Consider the following 14,737-nt stretch of genomic DNA (forward strand, 5'->3'; position numbering starts at 1 on the left):
AGAAGTTATTTCCTATTTGACTCTGGAAAACCTTTTGAGGGATAAGGAGATATGGAGAACATGAGAGTGAAGCTATTACATGTGTATATGTGACAATTAAAAAATTCCAGCTGAATAAGTTTATAAAGCAAACTTCCTTGAGAAAGTTCAGTGTTCCTGCCTTCCCCTAAGGAGAAGTGTCCATTTTGCCTTTTCTCTCAACTCTTCATTGAAAGCTCCCAGGCAAAAACCAGAAGCATGGCACTTTCCCTCATATGCACAGAGAGCAGTGAGAGCCTCCAGGCCTGCTGAGAGAACCTAAGGTGTCTGGACTTGAGCCCTTATTTCAGTAGAAAAAATAGGAGAGCAAGGGGAGGCTGAGGAATCCTGTCGTTAGGTAAGTAAGAACTCAACACTTAGTTTGCACAATGCTAAACATAAGAGAAGTTTCCTGTAGTTCACTGATGCATTCAGACTTTTAGGATATGCAAAAATTTGGTCTAACAACCTTCAGAACAGAAGTATAGCAGCTATTTCAGGTTGAGAATATTATGCTGCTGTTGGTTTTGTATGGTGCAAACAACCAACCATGTCATGAGAGAGGAATCATTGTATTCAGAAGGTATTTATTTTTTACTGTGAGAATCTTTAAACATGCCGTGTTTATTTATCCCTTAAACTGCATCTCTCCTTCCCAGCTAAAAATTGTCCACGTGACATTGTCATTTAGCACTTCCAACAGTGCTGGTAATACAGCATATCTGTCTTGAACAGGATTACAATTTGGTTTTACACCTCAGTCCCCTCTTAAATCTTTAACAATAAGAAAATCACAAATTCTGGGCAGAATACAAATGTATCTGTATTTTCTAAACATTCAAGATGTTTCATGGCTCCCTAAAATCCCAGCACAAGAGCAAGAACCTTGTCAAGAGATAATAAAGCACCCATCTTGAATTAATTCTGATCTAATCAAATGTAATTTGATCTGATCTAATCTAATCTCAGTCTGTCCAACCAGTAGGACTTTGTGATCTGCAGACATGATGCTCACACAATGGATTGGGAAGTTACTCCCTGCTTTAGCCATGGGTATTTTAATAGCTGGACTGGTTACTCCTCAAATTCTGATTTCATGGGATTATGCCATGGAAAGGGAGGCAGATTGCTCTGGTGCTGGTATGAAGTGTTTGCATCATGTCTAGAAGCAGCAGGTGTGGTTCTTTTAGGTGATCCACTCCTCTGCAGAGAGTGAGAGTAATTTTAACAGTAACAGCTAGGCTGGTCTAAGGAAAATAGCAAGGAGAAGGCAATTTGTGTTCCTAGCTCAAGTGACAGTTGGAAAAAAGGGATAACCTTTCAGAAACACTAATTTTAAAAAAATATTTTCTTTAAAGTCTCTTATTTCCAGCTGTCTTAACTGCTCTAGTAAAAGTCACTATTTACCTCTGGAGAGCTTTCCTTGCTTTTGTATTCTTCTGTGGTTTTTCCATTTCCTCATCTCTAAAGAGCTGACAAGTCACTGAGAGATATGTCAAGTCACTGGGGGGCTATGACAGACCTACAGGGACACCATGCTCAAAGTGGGCAGGTTCTGGTTAAATACTGTGTGGACATCATGATGACTACCACACATACACTGCAAAGCTGCAGGAGGCATCCAGAGGACCTGCATTTCCTACTGGTCTTCCACTTTGCTATGGAAAAGCACAGAAACAGGACTTCTTTATCCCAGATTTTAGCTGACTCCTAGCCAAGCATATGTATAAATGCTTTGCTGAACTGTTCTTTGTGAAGACTGCTGGCCTGAACCTATGGAGTCCTAAACCTTCTGTGCAATAACGTAAGCGGAGATCTTCAGCACGTGTTGCAGTCTGTGCAGACGCCTTGTCTGCGTCCATCTGAGTCAAAAAACAGCGGCAGGGAAAATCCCTGGGATGGGAACTCGGTCATCTGTGCTGCTACCCGCTCCAAGCAGGCAGCAGCCCTCTCAGCAGGTCGCAGGCAGTGCTTGGGAGCCAGCATGGGCCATTCCCAGTGACCAGACCGGAGGCAGGTTTTGGAAAAGGAGAGCAGCCGGTAGCATAGACACAGGCCATACTGTGCTGGCTGGCCTCGGTGGCCAAAAGCAGTCCATGGCAGGCTGAATTTAAAGCTGTATAGGTGCAGGTTTAATTTAAATCTGTACAGGTACAGCTTTAAAGCTGAAATGTCTTTGGGTGACAGTGGGATGCCAAATAGTTTCCTTGTGCCAAATATTGATGGGTGTTTAATATACACTTTGTGCACATGCTGTGACCAGGGAAGATTGCCTACTGATGTTGTGTGAGTGCTCCTGACTCCTGCAGTGCTGTGGTGTGGGATGAGCACAACAGAGGAGAATCACAAGTGTAAAGTGCTTTAAAGATCACACTCCAGCAACTCTTACCAAAAAAATACTCTTGATTTGAAGTGTGATTTTTTTTAACAGCAGTTCTATACTACCAAAAGCCTTTTGTGGATGCAGTTACACAAAGGGAAAAGTAAAAGCTTTGACCAGTACAGCTTATTTAGTTTGGGGTATCCAGGTGAGCTGCACTGTCAGAAGCCCGATGCTGTAGGCAGAAGCAGTTTTTCAGGTGGAGGGCCCAGCCAATGTTACCTGGTCTTCTTCTTCTAGTGCAGATTTATCCACCCTTTGCAGCACTACTGAATTTTTGGTTATAAGCCATTTTTACCTCAATTTCCATGAGTAGTTATAAAGAGTTGTCTGTTCCCAAACTGGTGTCAATTCCAGTGATCCTTCCTGCCAACAGCAGCAATGGGTATGGCCTGAGCACAGGGAGGTGTTGAGGACTGCCTCCTTCTTCTCCATACCTTATCTCATGACCCTTGCTACTTGGCCACATGGTTGTATCCCTCTTCCCTGGGTGGACAGGATCAAATTCCTCACTTAGCCTGCCCCAGGGGGTAAGTTACTCTGAGGTTGCATTGAAGCAAAATAACATTTCTTGATTTTCCACTCTAAACTCAGGAATAGTAATTATTCTGAAATCAGCCTGGAGTGAAGACAGAAGTAAACCAAGTTTAGAGTATTTCATAAAGAGAACTTAAGGTGGGCAGCTTAGAAGTCTCAATAAGATGCCTAACATCAAGTGGATGAATCCCTCTCCTTCTCCAAGGAAATCTTGCATGCTGTGGAAGAACTTCTGGAAATGCACTATATGTAGTAAAAGAAAAGACAAAGGCAAATCTGAAGTGACAAAATGACTGACTGGCACCATATTCTATTATGGATTACATAGGGTTTACTGTGCAAGCATCATCCATCTGTACACATGTACTCTCCCTTGTGCCTCTGGTATTAGCAGTAGAAACTCACATGCTCATACATATTTCTAGTACAAAGCACATGGGGCTTAAGAGGAAAACTTGTCTGTAGGCAAATTGGGCGGTGTTTGGATTGCACATTAATGGTGCTGTAGGGCCATCAGTAGGTAGGTGGTCCCAGGAAGAAAAATAACGCATCCATTATATCTCCTGTTTCTGAAAGGAGGAACTGATACCCCAGTGCCAACACACCACTGCCCCAAACTGGCAAATGTCTCTGCGTGTGCAGGAGATAGGACACAGCAGGGAACTGCGATGCTGGCACTTAGTGGATTGCATGTCAGCCTCCTCTCAGTGGGCTCTGTAAGCCTATCAAGGGCACAGATAGGAGAGAGGGGATTTGCCACTTACTGAGAGGCTGTCAGAGCAAAATGCAGCTACACGAATGCTTTTTTCCTCTGCAATAGACATGGTGTTTGAAAAGAATCTCAAGAGCAAAGGGTAATGGGAACCATTACCTGTCCCATGTAAAGTGTCTGCCCTGCAGTGTAACAAAACATTTCAGAGAAGACTAGTTGAAGTGATTTGGGCGGAATTCTTTTTTTTCTACACTCTCTCTGTATGAGAGATGAAAGATTGTTCTGTGTTTGCTCTCAGGTCAGGACTCCAGTATACCAGGAGACTGGCAGATTCCCAATACAAAGATACTCCCCACCTTGGAGAACTTGTGATCTGAAAGTCAGACAAGAAGCTCTGAACAGAGACACAGGTACACCAAACAGTCAGACACAGTGGGGTGTTTCTGCTCAGTACTCCAGCAGCAGACCTAATGAAGAAGTGTGCGTTGGGAATAACGTTGTTACTTTTTGATGTAGTTTTGTGGAAACGCATCTCAGCAAAGCACAGAGTTAAGAATGATAAGGGCGAGTGAAGGGAATTAATTAACCTGGTCACACTTTGTGTGGGATGCAAGGCACAAATCTCAGAGATTAAAGGGTTACAAGCCCCAGGGCAGGTGATGACATGTCTGTTGTGTGGTGGTCTCAAAGCTGGGCTGGATTTGTTTCTAGCATTTATTGTGGCTTAAATGTATCCTTGAGCTGGGCATGGTGAGGGAAGATGGCTCTTGAGTAAGAGACATTGCCTTTGACATCAAGTCCTGGCCACAAAACCTGTCAATGAAACAGCAAATTAGAGAAGATGTAGCTACCACCCTAGTCCAAAGAAGGCTGCTTATCTGCATGGCTACAAGCAGGTGATGCAGAGAACTGAACGAGCTGCACAAGCCTCTGCGTGGCAGGGCTGCAGCGCTGCAAGTACAGTGAGCTGCGCTTGCTCTCACTTTTCCTGGCTATAGACACCTAAGGTCTGATTCTTCTGGCTCTGCACTCTGCACAGTCATTAACACCGCTTTGAAGAGTTGGGTTAGTGGGTGTAAAATACTACCATTTAGTAAGGCATCATTTTGCCACCACTTCACAACACTGTAAAATGAGAATCTAAGCTATGGAGCAGCAAAAACCTGAGCCCCAAGTATTCACCTCATTAGAGAATCCTTCGCTGTGTGAATGGGAAATAATAAGGGCAAATGCATCTGTCCTGAAATTACACAGGCTGCCTGAGTTTGGTCTGAGATTTTAATGGAAGACCAGAGCAATAGAATAGAAAAATTATTAAATTAATATGTAGTACTAGTGGATTTGAAGCAGGGACTGAATTTTACTTCCTCTTTTCCTGCTTTTACATGAAATTTCAAGCAATACCCTTCTCTACTGCATTTAAAATAATTTGAATAAATATATAATAGATGCACAGACAAACGTGTGTAGGTAGGTAGTGTAAATACATATTTGGAGATGACACTGTTCTCAATATGTTTTCCAGCTAAATTCTTCTTGGGGAAAAAAAAAAAAAATTGCTCTTTTGTGTGGATTCTCATACTCTTTCCATGTGTCTTGCCTGTGGAAGGTAAGTAATTAATTTTTTTCTTCTTTCTTAGTTTAGTTTGGGTGCACTTTTTTTTTTTTAGGTCTTCTTTGCCATAGGCCCTGAAAACAATAATAAAAAAAGACTGTGGCAGTTGCTTCCATGTGGCTTGCCGAAGGGGTGTTAAGAAATTTTTCTTGGTGTTCTGTATGTGTGAGCTGCAAAGAGGTGATAAATTGCTGAAGGAAATTAAAGCAGAGGGTTGAAGCTCAAGTTTTGTACTCTTCTGATTCAGGCAGTCTTGGATTACAAGCTGCTGGTTTTGTTAGAAATCAAAAGTTTATTTGCTCTAAACCCAGGGGTGCTTCAAAGACAGATTAATAGGTAGAAACATCATGCAGCCTCTGGTGCTCTCTGGGCTTGCTTTACTCAGGTGCTGGACAAAGACACCACAGTATATCAGAGAGGAGCAGCTGAAGTGGTAGTCGTAATACTTTGGACAAGCACTCATTTCTAATCGTGGCGATTCCCAGAGCAGGGCTCCACACTGCCGTCCCCTTGCTGCCATGTGGAGGCACCCAGCCCACGTGCCCATCCCATCGGATGCTGCCTCCTCCTGTGCCACTGCCTGACTGGCAGCAAAGGAACTTGGCTATCAGATCAAAATTTGTTTCTTGGATTCTTTCAGGGCCATTAAGCCACCGCTGCCCCCAGTGAATGACACTTTGCTGTGAGTGGGAAAGTTGTGGCTGCCAGTTACAGCTGCTAGCTGGTCACAGCTTGGCTGTTTTGCTTTGCCTTACAATGGCCTCAGCATGCCCACCCTTTCCAAAATTAAGATCTTTTTCATTTGTGCATTCAGCTGTGGTGCTGGCATGAGTCCACATTAAGAGGTTTTCTTTCCTTTTCTCCTTCCCCCAAGTTCCAAGTTGTTGCAGCTTTACCTTCAGCATTATCAGCTGAACACCAGTAATGCTGGCTCTTAGCTAGGGTTTTGGGTCCAAACATTTTGCAATGTTCCATGAAGGAAGGGAAGTTTTATGGACTCTGGGTTGCAGCTGAGAACACCAAGGCATGGGGCTGTGGCAAGCTGCTGCATTATTCAGTAACAAGCAAGGAAGCCTGGCCAGGCTGGATGATGGCTCAGAGCAGCGTGTGGTTACACTGCTGGCTGGGACCTTCAGTCATCGCTACACCATCTTGCTTTAAACCTGCCTGGAACTTGCTTCAGCCCCAGCTCTGACATGGCTTGAGAGCTGCCCACAGCAGTGTGTGGGGTTGCACAGGCTGCTGCTGTCCTGCTCTGCTGCTCTAGCTGGCTCCTTGGCCACAGCAGCGCTAGGTTGAGACCAGTATCTGCAGCCACAGTTCACACTCCATCCCCCTTCTGCAAGCTGATTTTTTCCTTCCTCAGTGGCTGTAACTTGGGAGCTGGTGAGGAGTGAGTCAGCATCTGCTGCCTGCTTTTGGGGTGAGAGCAGAAAGGCAGGGGCAGTAACACCTATAACACCCATAACACCCAGCGTGCCTCAGATGTCTGTAATTCCCAGAGGTCCAGCTTACACGCGTTTTCCTGGACTTGCTGCAACTGTGAGGACCCAAGAGGAGAGTGGGGTGTGCCTGCTGAGATCAGCTGCAAGTAGAGATGCACAGGGCAGGGACTCCCCAGGCTGATAGACTGGAGCTGCAGTGTTGATGTCCCAAGTCTGCCACTTCCTTGTGACACTATCGCTGCTTGAAAGAACCATACGTTTTGTTCATTTGTAAGGCTGTGAAAACACATGCACAAACATATCCAGGATGAGGCTGAAGTGAGATATCAGTGCTCAGGTTCCTACAGATGCGTGTGAGGCTCAGGCACTGCCTTACCCATGTGCAGCCTGCATGGTATATGGCAGCACTGCCCACCAAACGCTGCTGGGCAAGGGGTCCAAGCCACTTTGGGCCAGCTTCAGCACATGCAAAAGCATTTACTACCTGGCTGCAGAGAGGCTGCATGAAAGAGGAAAGGACTGAGTCTGTCCTTTGTCCCTCGTATGCCTTGGCCCTATGAAACACCCCACAGTGCTGCTGCCTGCTGAGGAGTGGACTGAAGGCCCTGTGTAGCAGACTGTGATGTCCAGCAGGTCAGGAGTTGCCCATAGAGAGTTCAGGCTCCAACACAGAAGCAGGCATCTCCTCCTTTCCTCCAGGAAACAGGAGTTAAAAGTGCAGGATTCTCCTTTTAACCTATTTGCCCCAAATCCTTTTGTTAAAATAAAAATTGCCGTTTGTCAAAGAAAAGCAATCCATTAAGGCAAGCTTGCAAAGCCCTTCAAAGCAGCAATGGCAAAACATTAAAACTGAAAGTAACAGCATATTGCCCTCAAATTGCATCTTTTGGCATTCACTTCTGAGCAATGGGACCCCAAACAATACCAGCTGCCTGGGGGGAACCTGGTGGGACAGGGTGGGAATTTCTGTGAGCACAGATGGTGGTACACTGCTGCATCTACTACACTAGTACTGTGCAGAACTGATGCCTTGAGAGGCCACGTAAAAAGAGAGACTAGACAAGAATAAGGGAATAAAGGTAGGTATTTATTTGAAAGGCCTTCAAAGGTACACCCAGGGTTAGCCAGAGGCTACTCTCAAAAATGGACTCCAAGATGGACGACAGGTCACGAATTCTTCACACTTTTAAAAGTTTGGTTCATTTGCATATCAGGGTTAATTCTCCAATTAAAATGTCATTTAATGATGTAATTTCCCCAAGCTCACCCCCTTCTTAAGATGTTGGTTTACACATTTTGGGCCTAGAACAGTCTGAGTGTCCTTGGAGAGCAGGCCTGGAGATGCTTTGTTATGTCTACCTAGCATGAGAGAGCAGAAGTTAACAGGCTACAAGAAACTTCAGAGTTACACACTAGGCAGTACAGGATTTGAAAAATATGAAAGTTAAAACCTAAGGCATCACAATCATGGACTATCTTCAAGGGTCTGGGAAGACATGTCCAGCTGTGGAATGTGATAAAAAGAGAAGTGAACAAAATGGGACAATGTCCAATTGGATGGTGTTGGGTCATTCAGTGAGAGTTGTAAGTACATGTGTAACCAGTCTACTGACAAGCCAGAGCTTACATCTTGCCCACAACGTGATTTATCTTACAGTTTCAAGCAGTAAACCAATATAACCAAAATGAAGTTGTTCCTTCACAGAAAGAAGGAAAGGAAGCTTTGTTTTCTCAATAGTGTCTCAGGAATATTGCCCTCTGCCCTCGCACAATGCAGTGTAAACTTGCTTGTAATTTGTGCTGGAGGGGGGAAGTCAGCTCTCTCTCTGTGTTTCATTGTAAACCTACACTTAAAATCCTTTCCTGGCATTGATCCCAGCTTTGATATGCATTAGTAAACATTCATGACACCGACATTAATCCAGTGTGAGCTTATAGCCATTTGTTATATTAGACACTAAAAAACAGTCATGAGGCCATGATTTGATAGTGTTTTCTCAACACCTTGTGTACAGATGCGAGGCTGATTTGGTGACATATCATCCTTGACACATGACACATAGAGACCATGCTTCAATCAACACGCCGTGCCTCTGGGCAGTGTGGTGTTACAGCCTCTGCAGGGGAATGCCACTGCCTGTGAAACCACCGCTCCTGCAACTAGTGGTGATGGCAGGGCTGCAGAGACTGGGAAGCAAGAAACTGAGCCGGGTATTCAAAAATCAAATACACCAAAATGTAACAGTCTCCTGCATGTTAATGATGTTTCATTATTTGCAGACATGTCTAAGCAAGAACCTGCTTTTCTTATATTTACTTATTCTGCAAATAAATTCAGTAGTAATGATCTTGGTAGCCCGATTGGCCCTAGATCTAGCCATAAAGCCATCATAATTTGTATAATTTCATTTAAGTTCTGCCCTAAATCACTCTGTTCATTTAAATTGTAGTCATCCTGATTTACTTGAGCATGGTGTGCCTGTGTGATGCACCTGAAAATATATGATGGTCACCAGCAGTGGGTTGCAAATGGAGTTGCATCACCAACAGGGAGATGTGGTGACCAATACAATTTTCCAGATATGAAAAAAAAATAGAGTATTGTCATTTGTTTAGAAGTGTAGTCAGGATGTGTTTTCTTAAACAGTAGCAATCTGGTTTTGCTGTGAGCAGGATCTGGCCTTAACTGTCCATGGGCAAAGAAACAGCCGGTTTCATCGCTGCCCCACACTCATGTCTGTCTTCCAAGAGGGAGAAGAAACCTTTCCTGGTGGTAAGTGCAACTGGTTGTGATGTGACAGTGGCAGAAAATACAGGTGAAAGTGCTTCTTTACACAAACCAGACTTCACGCCCAAGCTCCTTCTCAATCCTATGTTTTAGTGATCTGGATGTGCCTGCTGTATGAGGTGAGTGCTGACTTTTGGCTGTACTAGTGGTAACGAAGGGTTACAGAAATGCTGAAACTCAAAAATACCAACATAAATGCCAGGCCTCCGGCCCATCCACTGGGCATTTCTAATTGTCGGGTGAATGGATGAGAACTGTTGTGATAAATGTCATGTATCTTTTGGGTTGTTACACAACAGTGATAAGGAAAAAGGCAAGACACAGAAAGGAGAATGCTGGAGCTGCCTGTCTCTACTTGGGAAATAACAAGGCCTGCATTAGAAATATCTTTAAAAATGTTACTGGAATTTGTAAGATGGCATGGTTAGTCCTGAAAAGACTGAGTTTTGAAGCATCACTGATGAATATTATGTTGCTGCCAGGGCTTTGCACACACCGACACTCAGGCTCAGTGGGAGACAGGCAAAAGCACAGGTAAAAGCTGGACAGATGAGAAAGTGTTTCCATGCTCAGCCCCCGCCAGTTGCTGCTGTCAAAATGGCTTTCTGTCCTTGCAGGCACCAGTGGGCTTCAGTTCAGGGTTCCTGATGTTTAATTGCCAAAATGAAAACCATATATGTGTATAGATACTGGATTGCTCAGAATACCATTGCCAAGGGGCAGGAATACTAACATAAGGTGGAATTGATAGCAGTTTAATTTTCCAGGCTGCAAATTGTGTTTGCAAAGGCTTGCATATAATTCCCACTTCTTCTAATGCCTCTATATACAGACATACAACAATAAAACTGAATCACCACAGAGGGACTTGCAGGAGCTAACAAGTCCTCAAGGATTTATAGTGCAATATTCAGACAATAGAGTTTACAGAAACATCATTGATCCTGCTAGGAGAGTTAAATTAGTACTTTGGTCCTATCTCGTTATTTACTTTCATAAGAAAACTTGCACACATGATGTAATTTTTCTACCTTTGTGGCTATTCTCACATGGCCATTTCAAGGGAGGCTCTTGTTAATGTCTGCTTTAATGTCTCTTGCCAACTCAGGGTGGCAAAAATTACCCCATGGCATGTCATTAGCTCTGGTCGTAGCTTGGTGGGTGAGTGCAGGCTTTGATTGGTACAGGGACTGCTAAATGACAGCAATTTTGCTAGCACTGTGCTACTGTGTACATGATGTGGGAGTTACTGTGGGTTATTGCTGAAATTTGCGGTGTCATGGGTAGTACGTAGGCATTCTTCAAAGCCTCGTGTACTCAGGAAAGTTTCAATGGTTTAACTTAAAACAAGTTTCACACCGGGGAAGACTGTACAAGTGCTTGGTTTCAGTTTAAACACAATTTATTTTAATGTCATCTCTTGGGGGAGGGTTAATTTTTCTTTTTGTACCAAAATAAGTGGAATGAAATGGAAGATTTGTGCCTAGAAGCAAGGCACTGAATGCCCTGGCGCAGGTGTTGGGGCCCTTGATTTGCATAGAGACATTGTTTTTCTTGAAAGCCTGTCAGTCAGTGTGGTCAGAGAGGAGTGCCAGACACATCCAGACACATCCTAACATCACAGTGTGAAGGACTTGTCTTGGGGAGCCAGAGCTGCGGCCACTGAGAGAGGAAGAGCTCTTAGCTGCACCTGACTTCTGAGGACGTGCAAAAGCTCTTGGCCAAAGACTCTGACTATCTATCTTCAGCTTGGGCATCTTAAATTAAATCTTCTCCTTTTTGTGTCCAAACTGTTCGCTTTCCTTTTGCGTAGCTCTCAGCCGTGAAGCTTTGACTCAGCAATACGATATTGCCAGGCTGCTGCTGCTGTGGCAAGAATGAACCACACTAAAAGGGTGGACATGTTTGTGAGGAAAGCCTCAAGTACTTCCCACACAGGTGATGATTTATTCCCATGTCCACTATTGTCTTAGCTGTATTTTCAGCACTTCCCACTTAAGAAGATAAACTATTGGACGTGCAAAACATCACACAGTGAATTAAGGACTTCCACACAGTCAGAGGTTTGTTCCTCTAAACTTTGACCCTGTGTTCAAGCCAGTGTCTTTGTAATATATATTTTAAAAACATATGGGCTACCATCTTGCATCCTTATTAATATATTGAGACTCATTCTACAACATACACAGTAATTACTTTCCAGTGATGTCCTAGACACATGAAAGATTTTTGAAAAAGTAACACTGTTCACTGATGGGAAGTTTTAAAAAAATTAAAGCTGACTTATTACTTGAAGGAGAGAAAAGGCCATGAAACAGGTATTTTTACTCAGCAAAAGAGAAAATTTTTAGCTTCTAAATGTGCAGAGACACTAAATCAACTATCACAAATGTGTGCTGGTGATGCAGCCAACAACACTTAATTATCAGTTCTACAGGAAAATTAGGTGAGAAAATTACTTGTCTTTTTATATTTATTTTATTTATAAAAGAACCCAAAGACAATGACAATTCCCTCACTACAGCACATTAGACAAAGATGGCTTGTCTGTCCTTTTCTTCTCCCTTGGTGATACAGATTGATAAATTCCTTCAATGTACACAATTTAATTTGTGTTACTCTTTTTCAAAGTTAGGGTTTCTTCTGCAGTGTTGAAGGAAGCTGTTTTGGTAGAGGTGAAGCAGGCTCACCTTTTATAGGGTCTTAGATTAGAAATATTTGACATATGGAGACAAGAACCCTATTTGGTCTGATATATTGACCTTCTCTGCAATGTGTGTGCCATTGTTTTTGTGTGTAGATACTATTTGCATATGCATCTTACTTCTTTCTTCCTCATAAATCATTTGGTTCAGTAAGCAACATCTAGGCATGAAGATACTGGTCATATTAGCACGGCTTGATGTGTCCTCTGACATTCCAGCCTGATTATTTCTTCCCAGTGTACGGGCAGAAATCAGCAGCCACAGCTGGAGGGAAGAAAAAGGTAGAGCCATGGATGGGACTCCAGAAATACCGCAAGCCTGTTTTGTGGCCAAATATTTTGTCTCATAAAATCACAGGCCCATGGAGCATGGAAACAACAGGAGATGCTCCGTGTTTTCAGGACTAGACATAAATTTAATCAATTACTTGATTTGGACTATGCTAGCCCTGGAGCATGCAAGAAAAATTTCACACTCTGAAGATGCCTTAATATCTGATTAGCTTTGTGTTCCAGATCAGGCTTTAATTCCTTCATGCCTGGATGTGTTGTAAAACAGGAGTCTTCATAGACACACACTCTGTGTTTGGTCTATGCTTGGTCTCATGTGGATGTCCTCTCTTCCCAGATGGATGGAGGTGACCTAAAACTCACTGAAATCTTTTGTGCTAGCAAGACTGGCCTTCTCCATAAGGAACTCTAGAGGACAGGATTTACTCCATCTTATGTTTAAAAAGGTAATTTAACTGGTAATGAAAGAATTGTCTCAGCCTGAAAAGGTACTGAAGCAGCTGGGGATGAATGATTCCATGGGTGTTTTCTTTCTCCCAACAGCAAAGTGGACTGAAGCAGCACTTGTTTCCCCTCTGGCTGCTTGTTCCTGCCCTGCAGCAGCTCCTAGTTGACTGAGCAGGGCTTTGATCACCCGGGAGCCCATCGCTCCAAAGAGTAATCTTTACCTTGGTTTTGCTTTACTATATTTGAGCTGAATTGGTTTCTCCATCTGCAAATGGATCCTTCATGCATGGATCCTTTTCTAGAGGCGCTGAGTTGTTGCTGGTTTATTGCTGCATTCTGTTTGTCTTCAGGTGGCAGATTTCTTCCAGTTTATATCTACCAACCATAAGAAAGCTAATAATGTATAGATCATGTATAGGTGATAAGCAAAGTAAGCTGTTGTGTAAATTACTTTTTACTGGAAAATCAGTAAGAATCTTGAAATTTCTGGCCACCTGTATTTCTTTCTGAGAGGCAGATAAGGTGTAGGATGGTAATCTGTAGATTAAAAAGCCAGGGAGTTGACTGACTAAAATTACAGTTACAATTACGGTGCATCAAAGTGAATCTATGTTATAAGTGGTCTACCATGGAGATCCCTTCCCTTGGCCTGTTGAATGCAAGTATATCTCAGGATATGAGTTCTTCTCAAGATGAATTAAGGGTGATGCCATTTCCTGGTCTTAATATCAAGAGTCATACATGGTTAGAAGGGAAAAAGGGATTTTACCTTGGTATTTATTTTAAGGATCCTTAGGTGCACTACGTCCAGGTCGAATGCACCAAAATGCACCCCGCAATGCTCACCCCCAAAAGATCTGGTATAACATTATAGGTGTTACTAATTAGCATATCTATCAAAGATTCCCCAATGAGAGGCTTGAATGAGCCCCCCTCCCCAAGGAACCTTCCCCTGGATGGTTCTATCTTAGTTTACAGAATGTGTTCTGGAGAGCACCTTGGGGTCTGGGGCACACTAACCTCTACCTACAATGCTTCTAAAATGTTTAGTCTCCTAGCTGAACAAACAAGTCCAAGAATGTAGGCAAAAAGCACTAAGAATACAGAAGCTGTAAAAAGGTATAACAGGGGTATAAAAGAAAAGGCAAAAAGTCTTCATGGCATCAAGGGAAGGTGGAAAAGCAGGAAGACAAATCATTCTCTCAACATTAGGGTAAGAAATAAATCATCAGGAACTAAACTGGTTTGGATTTTGTCTCAGGTGCTCATCTGCCACCATGACCCAATGTAGCTGCTACACATGAATATGCCAAGAAAAATCCTGGCTCAAAAAATCTTACTCCACATGTATGATGGAAGATGAAAGAAAAAAGAAAGGTGATCTTGAGGGGGACAGTCACCTAGGTCTCAGCAGTCAACAAGTTTCCATCAAGTATATCATCCTTCACCAGCAGCAGCTGCCTGTTCACTAGTGGTAAGGGGAGAGTACCCCTGGGAGTGCATGGCATTTCAAGGATGGAAGACCATAGGCAGTGTCTTTTCAGGAGTGGATTTGGTTGTTCCTTGAGTTGAATAGGAATATGTGGTGACCACATATTTTCTGATCATTTGTTAATAAACATGCAAGCCAGGGTCTAGTTGGCTGTTGGCACTGGTACCCGTTCTGGTGCTGGTATGCCCAGCCAGTTCCTGCATTTTCTTGGAGGGTACATGCCATTGGAGCCAAGGAAATCATGTTCTCCTGGGACTCAGATCTAGCAATGTCTAATAAAAGGCCCGATGAAGAAAAATTTCTGCAAG

The 14,737-nt window shown here is 43.3% G+C and overlaps 1 long non-coding RNA gene across 1 annotated transcript; it reads left to right on the forward strand.

Moving 5' to 3' along the window:
* The first annotated feature begins 5,175 nt into the window (after positions 1–5,175).
* LOC121671879 lies at positions 5,176–13,727 on the forward strand. The gene is made up of 4 exons (XR_006018651.1): positions 5,176–5,256; positions 9,381–9,480; positions 12,828–12,936; positions 13,034–13,727. It is a non-coding gene; the product is annotated as an uncharacterized LOC121671879 (long non-coding RNA).
* Positions 13,728–14,737: the final 1,010 nt, after the last annotated feature.

This window comes from Corvus kubaryi, unplaced genomic scaffold (genome assembly GCF_017639235.1).
Source record: "Corvus kubaryi isolate FWS band 111438036 unplaced genomic scaffold, C.kubaryi_AGA036_p1.0 37398, whole genome shotgun sequence".
Lineage (NCBI taxonomy): Eukaryota > Metazoa > Chordata > Aves > Passeriformes > Corvidae > Corvus > Corvus kubaryi.